This window comes from Phyllobates terribilis, unplaced genomic scaffold (genome assembly GCF_046119375.1).
Source record: "Phyllobates terribilis strain yellow unplaced genomic scaffold, ASM4611937v1 Scaffold_134__1_contigs__length_4944459, whole genome shotgun sequence".
NCBI lineage: Eukaryota > Metazoa > Chordata > Amphibia > Anura > Dendrobatidae > Phyllobates > Phyllobates terribilis.
The window spans coordinates 3,993,536-4,011,136 of NW_027362894.1; positions in this window are offsets into that span (position 1 = coordinate 3,993,536).

Consider the following 17,601-nt stretch of genomic DNA (forward strand, 5'->3'; position numbering starts at 1 on the left):
TATGCTGGCCCTCCCCTCAATCCTGGTATATATGCTGGCCCTCTCTTCAATCCTGGTATATATGCTGGCCCTCTCTTCAATCCTGGTATATATGCTGGCCCTCTCCTTAATCCTGGTATATATGCTGGCCCTCCCCTCAATCCTGGTATATATGCTGGCCCTCCCCTCAATCCTGGTATAAATGCTGGCCCTCCCCTCAATCCTGGTATATATGCTGCCCTCCCCTCAATCCTGGTATATATGCTGGCCCTCCCCTCAATCCTGGTATATATGCTGGCCCTCCCCTCAATCCTGGTATATATGCTGCCCTCCCCTCAATCCTGGTATATATGCTGGCCCTCCCCTCAATCCTCGTATATATGCTGGCCCTCCCCTCAATCCTCGTATATATGCTGGCCCTCCCCTCAATCCTGGTATATATGCTGGCCCTCCCCTCAATCCTGGTATATATGCTGGCCCTCCCCTCAATCCTGGTATATATGCTGCCCTCCCCTCAATCCTGGTATATATGCTGGCCCTCCCCTCAATCCTGGTATATATGCTGGTCCTCCCCTCAATCCTGGTATATATGCTGGCCCTCCCCTCAATCCTGGTATATATGCTGGCCCTCCCCTCAAACCTGGTATATATGCTGGCCCTCCCCTCAATCCTGGTGTATATGCTGGCCCTCCCCTCAATCCTGGTATATATGCTGCCCTCCCCTCAATCCTGGTATATATGCTGGCCCTCCCCTCAATCCTGGTATATATGCTGGCCCTCCCCTCAATCCTGGTATATATGCTGCCCTCCCCTCAATCCTGGTATACATGCTGGCCCTCCCCTCAATCCTCGTATATATGCTGGCCCTCCCCTCAATCCTCGTATATATGCTGGCCCTCCCCTCAATCCTGGTATATATGCTGGCCCTCCCCTCAATCCTGGTATATATGCTGGCCCTCCCCTCAATCCTGGTATATATGCTGGCCCTCCCCTCAATCCTGGTATATATGCTGCCCTCCCCTCAATCCTGGTATACATGCTGGCCCTCCCCTCAATCCTCGTATATATGCTGGCCCTCCCCTCAATCCTCGTATATATGCTGGCCCTCCCCTCAATCCTGGTATATATGCTGGCCCTCCCCTCAATCCGGGTATATATGCTGGCCCTCCCCTCAATCCTGGTATATATGCTGGCCCTCCCCTCAATCCTGGTATATATGCTGCCCTCCCCTCAATCCTGGTATATATGCTGGCCCTCCCTTCAATCCTCGTATATATGCTGGCCCTCCCCTCAATCCTCGTATATATGCTGGCCCTCCCCTCAATCCTGGTATATATGCTGGCCCTCCCCTCAATCCTGGTATATATGCTGGCCCTCCCCTCAATCCTGGTATATATGCTGCCCTCCACTCAATCCTGGTATATATGCTGGCCCTCCCCTCAATCCTGGTATATATGCTGGTCCTCCCCTCAATCCTGGTATATATGCTGGCCCTCCCCTCAATCCTGGTATATATGCTGGCCCTCCCCTCAATCCTGGTATATATGCCGGTCCTCCCCTCAATCCTGGTATATATGCTGGCCCTCCCCTCAATCCTGGTATATATGCTCCTCTCCCCCCCCCACCAGCCATTGTACATCCCATATTAAAAAAAAAAAAAAAACACATAATAAACCCTCCTCCTCACCTTCCTTCTTCTCCCGCGCAGCGTCCCCTCCTGTAGTCGGCACATCTAGCTGAAGTGTATTGCCGCGCACGTACTAGCCAGGTCCGTGCGCGCTGCAGTACACGCTGCCGGCCAATCAGAGGCCAGCGGCCGCTGGCCTCTGATTGTCAGCCGACGTCATGCTGGCCTCTGATTGGCCGGCGCTGGCCTCTGATTGGCCGGCAGCGTGTATTGCAGCGCTCGGGCCTGGCTAGTTCGTGCGCTGCAATACACTTCAGCTCGATGTGCTTCCGTCCGAGAGAGATCGCACATCTAGCTGCAGTAGCGGAGCTGGTCCCGGCACTCGGCGGCTCAGAGTTCTCCCCGCCGGCCCGATCCAGTAGCGCTAGTGCTGCGGCCATGGTGCCCCCCAGGAGGGCTCTGCTGCCCCCTCTGCACGCTGCCATAGGTTCCCAGCACTGGTGTAAAGCATTTCTTCTTCTACAGCTGACGACCCAAAATTGGGGATTTTCTGAATAAAAAAAAAAAAAATGGCCAGTCTGCATTATATATGGTGGAAGTGAGAATGTATCATCTGGATAAGGGGGTGGTCTTCACAGAGGGGTCTATGGAGAGATGTCACTTTATAAGGAGCACATAGCATGGAATACCGGGGGGAAGCCTTCTGGCTCCTTTTGTTGCTCCAGTCCGGAATGCTCCACTATGGTCCATCCTTCTATAGTTCTTCTCTTACACTTTCTGCTGCTCGGTATATGGACGTATTCGCTCTATGCTGACAGGCGCTCCCTTAGTATAGCCCATGTAATGCACGGCACCACAATGTTGTAGGTTCTGACTACTGTGTAAAAAAACACCACCCAGAGACCGGCCATAATCTTATAGTCTGGGTGTGAATACGCTGTAGGTAGAGCTACACTTTTGTTGTGGAAATTTTGGTAATTTTATTTACCTTTTTGCATTTAGGCTATGTGCCCACGATGCAGAAATGAAGCAGAAAATTTCTGCAGCATTTCTGCATCTCCCTGGCAGAAAAAAACGCATGCAGATTGTACATGCGTTTTTCCTGCAGAATACATGCAGATTGACAAGCGCTTTCCAGGCGATTTTAGCATCACTTGGAAAGTGCTTGACAACTAGGTCACACTGTATAAATCCATGGAAACAGCATGGATTTATATAGTGTGAACCGTAAAAATGAAAACAAATAAAGCTATACTCACCCCTGATGCCCGACGTGGCTGCAGCGCTCGTTCCTGTCTGGTTCCTGGATGCCGGCATATCGCGAGACAGAGCGGTGAAGGGCCTGCGGTCACATGACTGTGACGTCACCGCACGTCCTCAAGCGATGCCGGCATTCAGAGAGAAGCCGCCGGACAGGTGAATATAAACTTTATTTGTTTTTTTATTCTTTTTTTACAGGTACAAAGGTACAATGGTACCCAGGTCTGGAGGATTGTCTTCTCTCCTCCAGAACTGGGTACCATCCGCACATAGAGACGCATAGAAGCCGCTTGTAAAAATGTACAGTCGCGGTTTCTATGCGTCTCAATGCAAGTCAATGGCGGGAGTTCCGCTGCGCTTCTGCAAAATTAAATGACATGCTGCGGATTTTTGTACGCAGCATAAACGCTGCGGAAAAATCCGCAGCATGTGCATAGAACATGCGGAATCCCCTTGGGGACCATGGGGTGCGGATTACCTAGCGTTTCACAAGCGTTTATGCTGTGGAAATTCCGCAGCATAAACGCTTGAAAAACGCTACGTGGGCACTCAGCCTTACCCGAATGAGGCTTGTGAGAAATCCTTAAATATGCAGCAGATTTCTCCTGTATGATGCTGACCAATCATAAGCAAGCAGCAACACTCAAAGAAAAGAAGAACACGCCCCCACCATAGCTCAAAGCGGGTTTCTTAGGGTATAAAGCTACGTTCTCACTATGAGTTTTCAGTGAGTTTTTACGCTGCATATTTTAGAAATAATGCAAGTAACCTATCTTAATGGGTGCAGAAATTCTGCAACATCAAAAACTCACCAAAAGCTCATCGTGGGAACCTAGCCTAAGATGTGTAATGATGGAGAGTCCTGATCTCCTGGTCTAACCTTCTGCATGATTAGAAAGCAGAGGTAACAGCTCTTAGACAAGGAAGGAGCCGCACAGCTGAGTTTCTCTGTGTCATATTACAAACCCTTTTATTGACTCTCCTGATTATGGAGTGTGCCAGTATCACACTTATGTCTTCTGTGCTCAAGCAACTTGTATTCTTTCTGCAGTGATATTAGGCTGTTATTACACCTCACACAGGAGCAGTGCGTTCTGGGTTACTTCTATGGTGAAATGCAATGACAGTCTGCTCTAATCTCACTGCAGAATGAGTACAAGTTGAGCACAACGGATCTAAGTGTGATACTGACACTGTGCTCTCATTTCTGGACAGGCAGTTTGGGATAGGCGCAGAACAGCAGAGGTGAGAGTGCCATAAGAGGAGGAAAGCTGTTAAAAAGGTTTGTAATGTTGCACAACTAAACTCTCTTGTGCTGCCCCTTCACCCACAGAGACCTTAACTGAAAGGTATTAGTCAGTTGTGTGCTCTAATCATGCAGGAGGTTAGCCCAGGAGACCAGGTCTGTATCCTTACATCTTAGACACTGAGAAATCTGCTCTAAGCTATGGTGGGGATGTGATCATCTTTCTTTTCAGTGTTGTCGTCTGCTTATAATTGGTCAGCATCATGCAGGGAGAAGAATTTCGCACCCCCAGTGAAAACTCTGATAACATCTACTTGGACTTAATTTTTTTTAACTCATTAGGCGCCAAATACTTTCATTGCTAATATCTCTGCAAATGAAAGATAAAATAGAAAGAGCATGGATGAGATACCAGGACACTGTGTGTGGCACTTTATTATTATTATTTATTATTCTAGCTCCATTTATTCCATGGTGCTTTACATGTGAAAAAGGGGGTATACATAGCAAACACAATTGCAAAAATCTTGAACAAAAACGCAATGGCAAACTGGTACTGGAGGAGAGAGAACCCTACCTGCGATGTCTCACAATCTTCAAGGGATGGGTGAGGATACAGTAGGTGAGGGTAGAGCTGGTCATGCAGCGGTGTGGTGGAGCAATGATTACTGCAGGTTGTAGGCTTTTCGGAAGAGGTGGGTTTTCAGGTTCCTTTAGAAGGTTTCCACGGTAGGCGAGAGTCTGATGTTTTGGGGTAGAGAGTTCTAGAGTAGGGGGGATGCACGGGAGAAATCTTGTATGCAATTGTGAGAAGAAACGATAAGAGGGGAGTAGAGAAGGAGATCTTGTGAGGATCGTAGGTTGCGTGTAGGTGTGTACCGGGAGACTAGGTCACAGATGTATGGAGGAGACAGGTAGTGGATGGCTTGGTATGCCACGGTTAGGGTTTTGAACTGGAGTCTCTGGGCAATGGGGAGTCAGTGAAGCATTTGACAGAGAGGAGAGGCCGGGGAGTAGGCGGAAGGCAGGTGGATTAGTCGGGCAGCAGAGTTTAGGATAGATTGGAGGGGTACGGGAGTGTTAGCGGGGAGGCCACAGAGCAGGAGGTTGTAGTAGTCGAGGCGGAAGATGATGAGGGCGTGCACTAGTGTTTTTGCAGATTCATGGTTGAGGAATATGCGGATCCATGTTTTTGAGTTGGAGTCGGCAGGAGGAGGAAAGGGCTTTGATATGTGGCTTGAAGGAGAGGTTAGAGTCCAGGGTTACTCTGATGCAGCGAGCTTGTGGGACTGGGGAAAGTGGACAGCCATTGATTTTGATGGATAGGTCAGATGGGGAGGCTGAGTGAAATGGGGGAAAGATGATGAATTCTGTTTTATCCATGTTAAGTTTTAGAAATCTAGCAGAGAAGAAGGATGAGATAGCGAACAGACATTTTGGGGTTCTGGTTAGTAAGGAGGTGATATCAGGTCCAGAGAGGTAAATCTGTGTGTCGTTAGCATAGAGATGATACTGAAAGCCGTGGGACTCTATGAGCTGTCCCAGGCCGAAGGTGTAGATGGAGAAGAGCAGGGGTCCTATGACTTAACCTTGGGGAACACTGACAGATAGGATGCGAGATGAGGAGGTGGTGTGTGAGTGAGAAACACTGAAGGTTCTGTCTGTTAATTATGAGTAGATCCAAGATTATTATGATCTGCAACATAAACTAGGGAAAGAAGGGGAGAGCTGTCCCCACAGTAAGACTAAGCTGAGTCCCTACGTTGTAGCAGGCAACCTGTTCCTTGTGAACATACCCGCCTTCGTCCTCGGCTAGTCTGAACGGAGACCTATAGAGAAAGGAAGGGGTCCCTAAAAGAACTAAGGACTGGGACAAAAATGGGACACCTCCTAACAGAAGTTGTTGCAGAGCAAAAGAAAAACTGACAAAAGTACTAGAGGTCCAGAGGACCAAGCAAACTAGAGATAGATAGGCACAAAAGCACCTGGCTAGAAAGACAGTCTAAACAACACTGAAGTCTAGCAAGGCCAGAAGGGTGGAGCTGGAATAAATAGGAAGATGGTCACGTGACCGCAAAACACAAGATAGAAACAAAAACAAGCAGGAGGGTTCTAACAGTACCCCCTCTTTTATGAGGATCCTCCGGATCCTCCAGGCCCAGGCCTATCTGGAAATCTCCTGTGGAAAGCTCTGACAAGTCTAGGGGCAGAGACATCATCCGCCTTAACCCAGGAGTTATTCCTCGGGACCGAAACCTTTCCAAGCGACGAGATACTGCAATCTCCCTCTATGCTCTCTGGAATTCAGGATACGAGAAATTTCATATTCGCCGTCTTCCACCACCGGAGGAACTGTGACAGTGGCCTCCCTATCCGATACATCAGCCTTTTTCAACAAAGAAACATGAAACACAGGATTAATCTTCCAGGAGGAGGGAACCTCCAACCTAACAGCAGACTGGTTAACCACCTGAAGCACCTTAAAAGGCCCCACAAACTTCGGACCCAATTTTTTAGAGGAAATCCTCAATCGCAGATTCTTTGAGGACAACCAAACCATGTCACCCACAGTAAACAAAACCTCTTTACATTTCCTGTTAAAATACTTCTTGGACTTTTTGTTAGCCTCTTGAAGGTTACAACGTACATTAGTCCAAACTCTCTCCAAGTCACCGGAAAAATTCTACTCCTCCGGCACCGCCGACCGCAATTTGGAGAACGAACCAAAAGATGGATGTCTCCCAGTACAACAAAAAAAGAACACCCAGCAGAGGAAGATGTATGGTTGTTAAGAGCAAATTCTGCGAGTGGCAGAAACTCAGACCACCCCTCTTGATTGTCTGCCACAAATCAACGCAAAAACTGTTCCACATCCTGGTTCTTTCTTTCAGTCTGTCCATTAGACTCAGGATGATAACCAGACGAAAATGACAAATGGACTCCCAACCTGTCACAAAAAGCACGCCAAAAGCGAGCCACAAACTGAGGTCTCCTATCAGAAACAATGTTGGTGGGAACGCCATGGTGCCTGACAATTTCCTTAACAAACGCCTTAGCGAGTGTCTTAGCGCAGGGTAGCTTAATGAATGGAACCAAATGACACATCTTGCTAAAACGGTCCACGACCACCCAGATGTCAGTGAAACCCTCGGACACAGGAAGGTCAGTAATAAAATCCATTGCCAAATGCGTCCAAGGTGCACTAGGAACCTCCAGAGGTCAAAGCAACCCCGCAGCAGGGGTATGGGAAGCCTTTGACCTAGCACACACCGTACACTGACGCACCCACTTGATGACTTCCTTCTGCCACCCGGGCCACCAAAAACTGCGACTGATAAGTCTCTTAGTCCCAGAAATTCCTGGATGACCTGCCAACCGAGACTCATGATACCCCACAAACAAATCTCTCCTAGAGGTTCTAGGCACAAACAATCTCCCATGAGGAGTGTTAGATGGGGCATCCTCTTGGGCTTTCAGAATCCCTTCTTCCAAAACAGAGTCTAATGCTGCTACCACAACTCCTTCCTGTAAAATGCTCTCCTCCTCCTCGGTACCAACCATGGGGGAAAAGCTGTGAGATAAAGCATCGGCTTTAACATTCCTAGTACCAGGGATAAAGGTAACAGAAAAATTAAACCGAGAAAAAAAAAGTGCCCACCTAGCTTGACGGGCATTCAAGCGTTTGGCAGCATCCAGATAGATCAAATTCTTATGATCTGTGAACAGGAAATTTAGCACTTTCCAAGAAATGATGCCAATGTTCAAACGCAAGTTTAATAGCCAACAATTCCCGATTACCAACATCGTAATTAAGTTCGGTTTCTGAAAATTTTTTTGAAAAAAAATCACAGGGATGTACTCCATCCTTGTTCTCCTGAGACAAAACTGCACCGACCCCCACCGAAGAAGCATCAACCTCGACCAAAAAAGGCTTGGTCTCATCAGGCTGCATAAGGATAGGGGCAGAACTGAACCTCTCCTTGAGATACACAAAAGCTTCAATGGCCTCAGTAGTCCACTGGACCGTATTCGCACCTTTCCTGGTGAGATCAGTCAGTGGCTTAACAATTATAGAAAAATTCTTAATGAATTTCCTGTAATAATTGGCGAAACCCAAAAATCTCTGTATCGATTTCAAACCAATAGGCCTAGGCCATTCCTGCACAGCCTGAACTTTCACCGGGTCCATCTCAAAGCCCTCGCTGGAGATAATGTAGCCCAAAAAACTAATTCTCTGCACAGCGAACTCACATTTCTCCAGCTTAGCAAAAAGTGAATTATCACTCAATAACTGCAACACCTCACGTACGCTCTGCCAATGAGACTCCAGATCTGGTGAATAAATCAGAATGTCATCCAAATACACAACCACATTCTTGCCAATCAAAGGTCTCAGGATGTCATTAATAAGGTTCTGAAAAAACGCGGGTGCATTGGTAAGACCGAAGGGCATCACCAGATTCACAAAATGACCTACCGGAGTGTTAAAAGCAGTTTTCCATTCATCACCCTCCTTCATTCGTAACAAATTGTATGCCCCCCGGAGATCAATTTTATAGAACCACTTGGTCTCCACTAACTGGTTAAACAAGCCTGGAATTAACGGCAATGGGTAGGAATTGCGTACGGTTATCTTATTAATTTCACGAAAGTCCAGACATGGACGTAAACCACCGTCTTTTTTTTTAACAAAGAAAAATCCAACGGCCACAGGCGACTTAGAAGGTCTAATGTGACCAGCAGCCAAGCTCGTCTGTATGTATTCCTCCAAGGCCTTTCTTTCAGGGATAGTCAGATTTAATAAGCGACTCTTGGGAAGAGTAGCTCCAGAAACAAACTCAATGGTGCAATCATAGTCCCTATGAGGAGGTAAAACTTGCGACTCCTCCTCTGAAAAAACCTTCCAAAAATCCTGAATAGGTACAGGTAATTCCCCTTTTTCCACAGCCGCAATGCGACTATTAGGCTGAGTTCACACGATGCGTTTTTCATGCGTTTCCGCGGCGTTTTTGCAGTTGCGTAAACGCCGCGGAAACGCATGAAAAACGCATGGTAGAAGGGCAGCAATGTTCCCCAATGGAAATCCGCATGTGCTGTGCCCATGATGCGGATTTTTCCGCAGCGTAAACGCTGCGGTCAAAAATCTGCAGCATGTCAATTAATTTTGCGGAAACGCTGCTCTTTTGCCGCCATTGACTTGCATTAGACCGCATGGAATCCGCATCACTGTATATGTTGATGCGCTTTTCATGCGGTCTAATGTGCGGATGGTACCCGGGTGTGGATGAGAGGACTCTCATCCAGACCCAGGTACCATTAAAAAAAAAAGAATAAAATAAAAAATATATATATTCTCACCTTCTGACGGCCCGCGCTGCGTCCTGCCGGCTTCCCGCGCACTTCGCGGTTGAATGAAGGACCTTCGCTGACGTCAGAGTCATGTGACGGGTCACGTGACGCTGACGTCGGAAGGTCCTACAGTCTTCACTGCCGGCAGCCGGGACCGATGAAGCAGGACACCGGGGGCCATCAGAGGGTAAAGTATAGATTTATTTTTTATTTTTTGACATTCACACACTATATAAATCCATGCCGGTTGCATGGATTTATATAGTGTGAAGTTGACAAGCACTTTCCAAGTGATGCTAAAATCGCTTGGGAAGCGCTTGTCAACCCGCATGCGGAAATGAAAGTGAAGACCGCTTCATTTCCGCATGTCCCTGGCAGGAAACCGCATGTACAATCCGCATGCGTTTTTTCCTGCCAGAGAGATGCAGAAACGCTCAGGAAAAAATCCTGAGCATTTCTGCATCGTGTGCACATACCCTTACAACATTTATCATAGCACTTAGGACTCCAAGACTTAATCTCATTAGTAGACCAGTCCAGTAAAGGATTGTGCAGTTTTAACCAAGGCAAACCTGCACATGCGGATTTCAATTGGGGAACATTGCTGCCCTTCTACCATGCGTTTTTCATGCGTTTCCGCGGCGTTTACGCAACTGCAAAAACGCCGCGGAAACGCATGAAAAGCGCATCGTGTGAACTCAGCCTCAGGCTATGTGCCCACGTTGCAGAAATGAAGCAGAAAATTTCTGCTTCATTTCTGCAAGTCCTCTCCCGGAAAAACGCATGCGGAATTCCGCACGCGTTTATCGCGCGTTTTTCATGCGTTTATCTCGCGTTTTCCACATGCGGAATTGCCTTGCGTTTTTAATGCATTGCACAAGGCAATTCCGCTTGCGGAAACGCAAAATTAATTGACATGCTGCGGATTTTTGAACGCAGCATAAAAGCTGCGGAAAAATCCGCAGCATGTGCATAGAACTTGCGGAATCCCCTTGGGGACCATGGGGTGCGGATTACCATGCGTTTTACAAGCATTTCCGCTGCGGAAATTCCGCATCAAAAACGCTTGTAATCCGCAACGTGGGCACGCAGCCTAAAAGCAAAAGTATAAATACTAATTATTTATCAAAGCTGGACAAAATCTAGAAACCATATAATAAAACTGGCATAAAATATAGTGCTGAGCAAGAGTTTAGGGAGAGATGTACAACTGGCACTGGCCTTTAAAAGGGATTGTGTAATCGCACAAAACTAGCAAAAATGTAAAGTGCCTGTAAAACAAGGAACGTGCAATTTACCTCTTAGTAAAAATCCTATTTTTTCTCAAGAACGGGAGGAATTTTAATTTCATGATTTTTTTTTAATCAAATAATTTTTATTGAAAAACTCCAAATACAAATTTTCCATCTTTCAAATAACATACATGACATAGTAATTCCATAGTATAAAACATGAACAAAGTATCTGAACTTCAATTCCCTAACTCACCCTAAACCCAAATCCCAACACTCCAGAGAGAACCATTTTCAGAGCAGTTCTAGAATAATGGACTACAGCATTCGTAGAAGGGGGAAGAAGATAAAAAAGTGACTAACAAAGGGAGATCAGCGTGTTAATTTTATCATTTACTGCTTGATGCCTGAGCCGGGAAGTGCACGCTTGAAAACTGTTGCAGGCTGCTGTAATCACAGGACACAAGCAAACAGCATGGCATTTCCTATCAGCAGGGAGGAAGTAAAGGGAACAGTAATGAAAGTCTCCTCCTACTCCGCTCCATAATGAAATGAACAGTGTGCATGCTACAAATGCGATGCATATGTGACACCCCAGGGGTCTGGTTGCCACAGTGATAGAGATATTATGTCTGAGAGCAGGTGGGAGGTCCTTTGGTCAGGGATCCTGTGCATGCCACACCTCCTGCCCAGTCTTGGGAGGGGAAGAACTTCCCCTGTATAAACCCGGGGCTGAGGCAGGGTGAGTCAGACAAGGAGAGTGGAGAAGAGAAGCAGCATAGGAAACAGCAGAGTTACAAGGAGTCAGGGGCTGGCAGCTACAGAGCTCGCCCTGACTAAGAAGATTCTTTACCGGACCCGGAGTCCGAGGCTGTGGGGACTAACTCCTACCCAGCAGCAGAATCCGTCGGGCAGGGGATTTCAGGTCCTCTGGCCCAGAAGCCCGAAGGCACGGTCACACGCGTGGGACCAGCACCGCCATCGTGGAGCGGAAGCCATTAGAAGGCCCCGAGTCACCGGCCATACGGGTGAGCACCACACGGTACACTCAGGGACGTGGGCTACTTACATCAGCTTCTAGCAAGGTAGCCAGAAGAGTACAGTCAGTTTGGGAGGCCTACAACTACGCCTGGCCAGGGGAGATCCCATCTACTCAAAGACTGACCAGGCCTCGTTTGCTAGCAAGTACTCCGGGAGGGTCTGTCGTTGTTACCAGTAAAGACCCTGAACTACACCGTACCGTCTCTGAGTGGTTCCTGCTACCCCCATCATCCACGTCGGCTGCCCTGAGGCCATACCCCTCCCGTTGGGGGTTATACTATCACGCTGCACAATCTTACCACCGGCCTCAGCGGTCTGCCCTGCAGCAGCAGCTTCCTGGCTGCACTCAACGGGTGGCGTAGTCATCAACTATTTACTACTAATAGACTGCCGTCTAGTTTGACTCCCTGGGCACGGACCGGGTCACCGCCACGAGATTACAACCCTCCACGGATCCGGCTCCGGGTAAGCTCCCGCGTGCGCACCGCAGCGCGACACAGGCCCAGGGGCGCGTCAACTTTGGCGTAGTCGGCAGGATTTCGTGCCCGCAACCACCGGGTACTGCGTGCCTGAAAAGCAAAGACTGTTCAAACTTACCAGTGGTGAAGATTCCCGCCATCCGCGAAGTTTTCCCGCCATCCGGCGCCATCTTCGACCTTCTTCCCGCCATCCGTGGAGTTTTCCCGCCATTGGACGCCATCTTGAGGACGCCGCGCGGGAAGAAGAGGGGCGTGGACTCCGAAAGCGCGCGAGAACTGAAGCCCCGCCTCACGTCCGGACGTTGCGTAAGGTCCTGGAAGGAGCCCAGCAGACGCCGACGTCACAGGAGCGCGACGGAAGGTCCTCAACCCTGACGATCCACTGCGGAGCCGCGGCCTACGGAAGAGGATCATCGCAAGGTAGGCCACGGTCCACTAGGGGGGAGGAAGATGTCGGATACGGAAGAGAGCTTCGCTGCCTCAACCCCCGCCAGCGCCACCGCTGCTGCAGTTATGCCCTTCACCATGCCCTATATCCCGGGAGCAGCTTGGCTACCCCAGTACTCAGGGGAGTCACATACCCTGCATGACTTTAGAGAAAAGCTGGATAGCCTCTTCCAGGTGTACCCCCTCACAGAAGAGCAAAAAGTGAGCATCCTGGTGGCCCAACTAACTGGGGCAGCCAAAAGGGAAGTAAAATCCTGGCCACCTGGGAGGAAGACTGTCGCAGGGATACTAACCCGGCTGAAGGACACCTTTGATACCCGCACCTCAGCCGAGATTAAGCTTAGATTCTACGGGTGCAAGCAGCGAGCGCATGAGAGTATAAGGGACTATGCACTAAACCTACAAGAGGCCCTGAGGGCCATTAAGCAGACCGACCCTGATGGGGTGGGAAACGAGGACAGGCTGTTGACTGAACAATTTATAGAGGGTTTATATTGCAATGCCCACCGAACCCAGTTGCGGGCAATGGCCTTACAGGATCCCCATCTGGACTTTGCACAGTTCAAGGACAGAGCCATCCGGGTGCTCCGAGAACCGGCACCAGGTGGCGTTGTGACCCACAGACGCCCCACTACCACTTACTACCAGGAGGCGGCGCCCTTGTCAGCAGGGCCTGTGGGAGCTGATGCGCAGGCTCTGGACAATGACCCGGCTCCAGACCTACACCATCAGGTCCAAGAGCTAGCTAAGAGCGTTGCTGCGCTAACCCGAACTGTGCAGTCTTTACAGGTTTCCACCCCAGGGAAGATCCAGCTGGCATCCGGACCGGAGGACATCCCGTGGCGTCGACCAAGGAGGACCCCACCGGCCAGAGGAAGACCCAGTGACCGATACAGTGAGGACGGACGACCCATCTGCCGCCGCTGCAATCAACCCGGACATATGGCAAGGTACTGTTCTTTAAACGGGCACAACCTGGGGTAGAGGGCCAACCCCCAGGAAAAAGATCACCAGGCCCATCGAACTGGCGCGACAGATATGTGGGAGGACGTCCAGTCTTGCCTGTGGTACTGGATGGCATTCCCATGAGTGCCCTACTGGACACCGGGTCACAGGTCACCACCATCCCGTACGTGCTCTTCAAGCAGTACTGGAATGACTCGGATATTACCCGCTACCCCGACGACGACTTGAGTATCATCGCCAGCAATGGTCAGCCCGTGCCACAGATCGGATTTAAAGAGGTGACCATCAAAATTGGTAGAGTCGAACTGGCCGCACAGGGACTGATCATTGTAGATATCGATAAACATGAGAGTCACCCAAAAATAACTCTAGGAACTAATGTAATTGAAAATTGTCTTGCAGAGGTGATTTTCCTTTTACAGCAGGTTGCCAAGAATGCCAGCTCCGGCGAGCAGCGGGTGCTCCAGAAAGAGATCCGGGCACTGATGCAACGGCAACAAGTGGAACTCTCCGGCGGTGAGATTGGTAGCGTAAGAATGTGTGACCCTTTTCCTATTGCCATGCCCCCAAAAAGTGAAATGATGATTTGGTGCCGGGCAGCTATTGGTCTGAGAGGTAGAGATTACCAGGCAATGGTAGAACCAGTTTACTCAGACAGTAGGCCCACCATTTTGACAGCATGGGGGGTGGTCAATGTACGCCATGGGAGGGTGCCCATTCGCATAATAAATATCGGGGAGAGGGAAGTGTACCTGCCCCGGTATGCCACGCTAGCCAAATTATATATCACTAATCAAAATTCTATACAATCTGTGGAACCCTTGCCTCCATCTCACCCGGAGGAAGGTAACGGCTCTAAGAAAGACATGGAGGACTGGTGTCAGCAACTACATCTGGGTACTGACTCCACTCCCTCACATCAGAAACAAGGAGTCTATCGGGTGGTTCAAGAGTATGAGAGAGTGTTTAGTAAACACCCGTTAGACTTCGGGCGAGTCAAGGGGGTAGAACATCGCATCCCCACGGGAGATCATCCTCCCATAAAAGAGAGGTATCGACCCGTACCCCCTGCACATTACCAACACGCCAAGGGGATGCTTAGAGACATGAAGGAGGCTGGGGTAATCCGGGATAGTTGTAGCCCCTGGGCAGCCCCATTAGTTTTAGTCAAAAAGAAAGACAACACCATGAGGATGTGTGTAGATTACCGGAAAATCAACCGTATCACACACAAGGATGCGTACCCCTTACCAAGGATAGAGGAGTCATTGGCTGCGTTAAGATCTGCTAACTTCTTCTCTACCTTGGATCTCACTAGCGGGTACTGGCAGGTTCCTGTAGCAGAGGCAGACCGGGAGAAGACCGCATTCACCACCCCGATGGGACTTAGCGAGTTCACCTGCATGCCGTTCGGACTCTGCAACGCACCAGGAACCTTCCAACGCCTAATGGAGTGTTGTCTGGGCCACAGAAACTTCGAGACGGTCCTGTTGTACCTGGACGATGTCATCGTATATTCCAAGACGTATGAGGACCACCTGAAACACCTGGCGGAAGTGTTCGAGGCTCTGGCGAGTTACGGCCTAAAGGTGAAACCCTCCAAGTGTCACCTCCTGAAACCAAAGGTGCAGTACCTGGGACACGTAGTGAGCGCTGACGGAGTGGCTCCCGACCCTGATAAAATCACCGCAATTAAGGAATGGCCAAGCCCCTCCAGCGTAAAAGAAGTGCGGCAGTTCCTCGGGTTGGTAGGCTACTACCGAAGGTTTATTCCCGGTTTCACCAAAAAGGCAGCACCTATGCAGGACCTCCTGATAGGCCAGTCCCGGAAGGCCAAGAACCAGAAGCCGCCCTTCAAATGGGAAGAGCTGGAAGAAGAGTCCTTCCGCCAGCTGAAGATGGCCCTCACGGGGGACGAAATCCTGGCGTACCCGGATTATAGCCAGCCCTTTATCCTCTACACCGACGCCAGTAACATCGGGCTAGGAGCCGTACTGTCCCAGATCCAGCAGGGGAAGGAACGAGTAATCGCCTACGCCAGCCGAAAACTGCGACCCACCGAAAGGAACCCCGAGAATTACAGCTCATTTAAGTTAGAGTTCCTGGCCGTAGTATGGGCAATCACTGAGCGCTTTAAGCATTACCTCGCTTCTTCCCGGTTCACCGTGTACACGGATAACAACCCGCTGACACACCTGGACACGGCAAGACTCGGTGCCCTGGAGCAGAGGTGGATGGCCCGTCTGTCCAACTACGAGTTCACAATTAAATACCGGGCAGGACGCTCCAATACCAACGCGGACGCCCTGTCCAGGATGCCCAACCTGCCGGACGGAGGAGAAGATCCGGAGGGACTGGAAGAAGTTGAACTCCCTGCGTTCCACCGTCATGGGACTATTCAGTATTCCCACCGGGTAAGGAGTAAGCAGGCTGCTACGTTGAACCCCTTACCCCACTACAACTGGGCGGAAACGCAAGACAGCGACCCTGCCGTCCGACTGGTGAAGGAGATGCTGACTCGGCCGGAGGCTCGCCTTGAACCAGACGCTCCGGAGGAAGCCAAACAACTATGGGCAGAGAAGAGTCGACTGTTCCTTTACAAAGGGAAGTTGTGCCGCAGAATGGTTAACTCCCGGACGCATGAATTACTCTGGCAAGTAGTGGTGCCACGAAGAGACGCAGCCATGGTGATGGAGGCATACCACGACGGAGCTGGACACTTTGGGTGGAAAAAGCTGGAGTTCCTGCTGCGCGAGCGGTTCCACTGGGTAGGCATGAGGGGAACCATCGAGAAGTGGTGCAGAGATTGTGGCCCGTGCAACCTGAGAAGGAAGGACCGAGCCAGCCAGAAGACTCCCCTGCAGTCCATCGTCACCCGGCAACCGTTGGAACTGGTAGCCTTGGATCATGTAAAACTGACCCCAAGCAGAAGTGGCTACGTCTACGCGTTAACCATCGTGGATCATTACTCCCGGTTCTTGGTTGTCGTCCCCGTCAAGGACTTAACGGCTCAAACAGCAGCTAGAGCCTTCCAGCAGCACTTCTGCCGTCCACACGGGTACCCGGACCAAGTGCTGACGGACCAGGGACCTGCCTTTGAAGCGGAGGTCTTTCAGGAATTCTGCAATCTGTATGGCTGCCGGAAGATAAGGACGACACCCTACCATCCGCAGACTAATGGACTTTGTGAAAAAATGAACCAGGTGGTAATGGATCTTCTAAAAACGTTGCCCCTGGAAGAACGCAGTCTGTGGCCTGAAAAGTTGCCCGATCTGGTGGACCTATACAACCACATCCCGGTAGGTTCCACCAACTGTACCCCGGCTTACCTAATGAGGGCAAGACCTGGTAAGTTACCTGTTGACCTGGAAATGGGAGTCCTGACCCCCGAGGACACTTCACCAGAAACAGACTGGGACACAGAGAGGCAGCAGCAGTACCGGAGAGTACAGGAGAGCGTGGAGCGAAGTCTCTGTCAGGCTAGGGAAAGACAAGAGAAAACTTACAACCAGTATGCTCCCGCTGTTCCCCTGGTACCCGGAGAGCAGGTCTTGAAGAGGAAGAGACGGCTCCACAAGTTGGACGACCAGTGGGAGAAGGACCCGTACACCGTACTGCCCTCAAGCCACGAGAACCCGAAGGTCTGTACCATCAGTAAAGACGGAGGGGAAACCACAGCCATTGTATCCCGGGACCACCTGAAGAAGTGTCCCGAACAACTGAGGAACCCTGAAGAAGAACAAGAAGACCATCGACCCGTGGAAGAAAGGGAAGATATGGTTAGTACCGTGCTCGGGGACTTTCCTCAGTCTTGGACTCAAGTCAATGGTGCAGTTGTGGTACCCGTACTCACCTTCCTCCAACCATCATCCCAAGAACCTGCGGAGCAACGGGTAGAGCTGGAAGAACAGCCGGTCCAGGAGGCAGAAGACTCCACACAAGCAGAACAGGAGAATCAACCCTCTGCTTATAGTG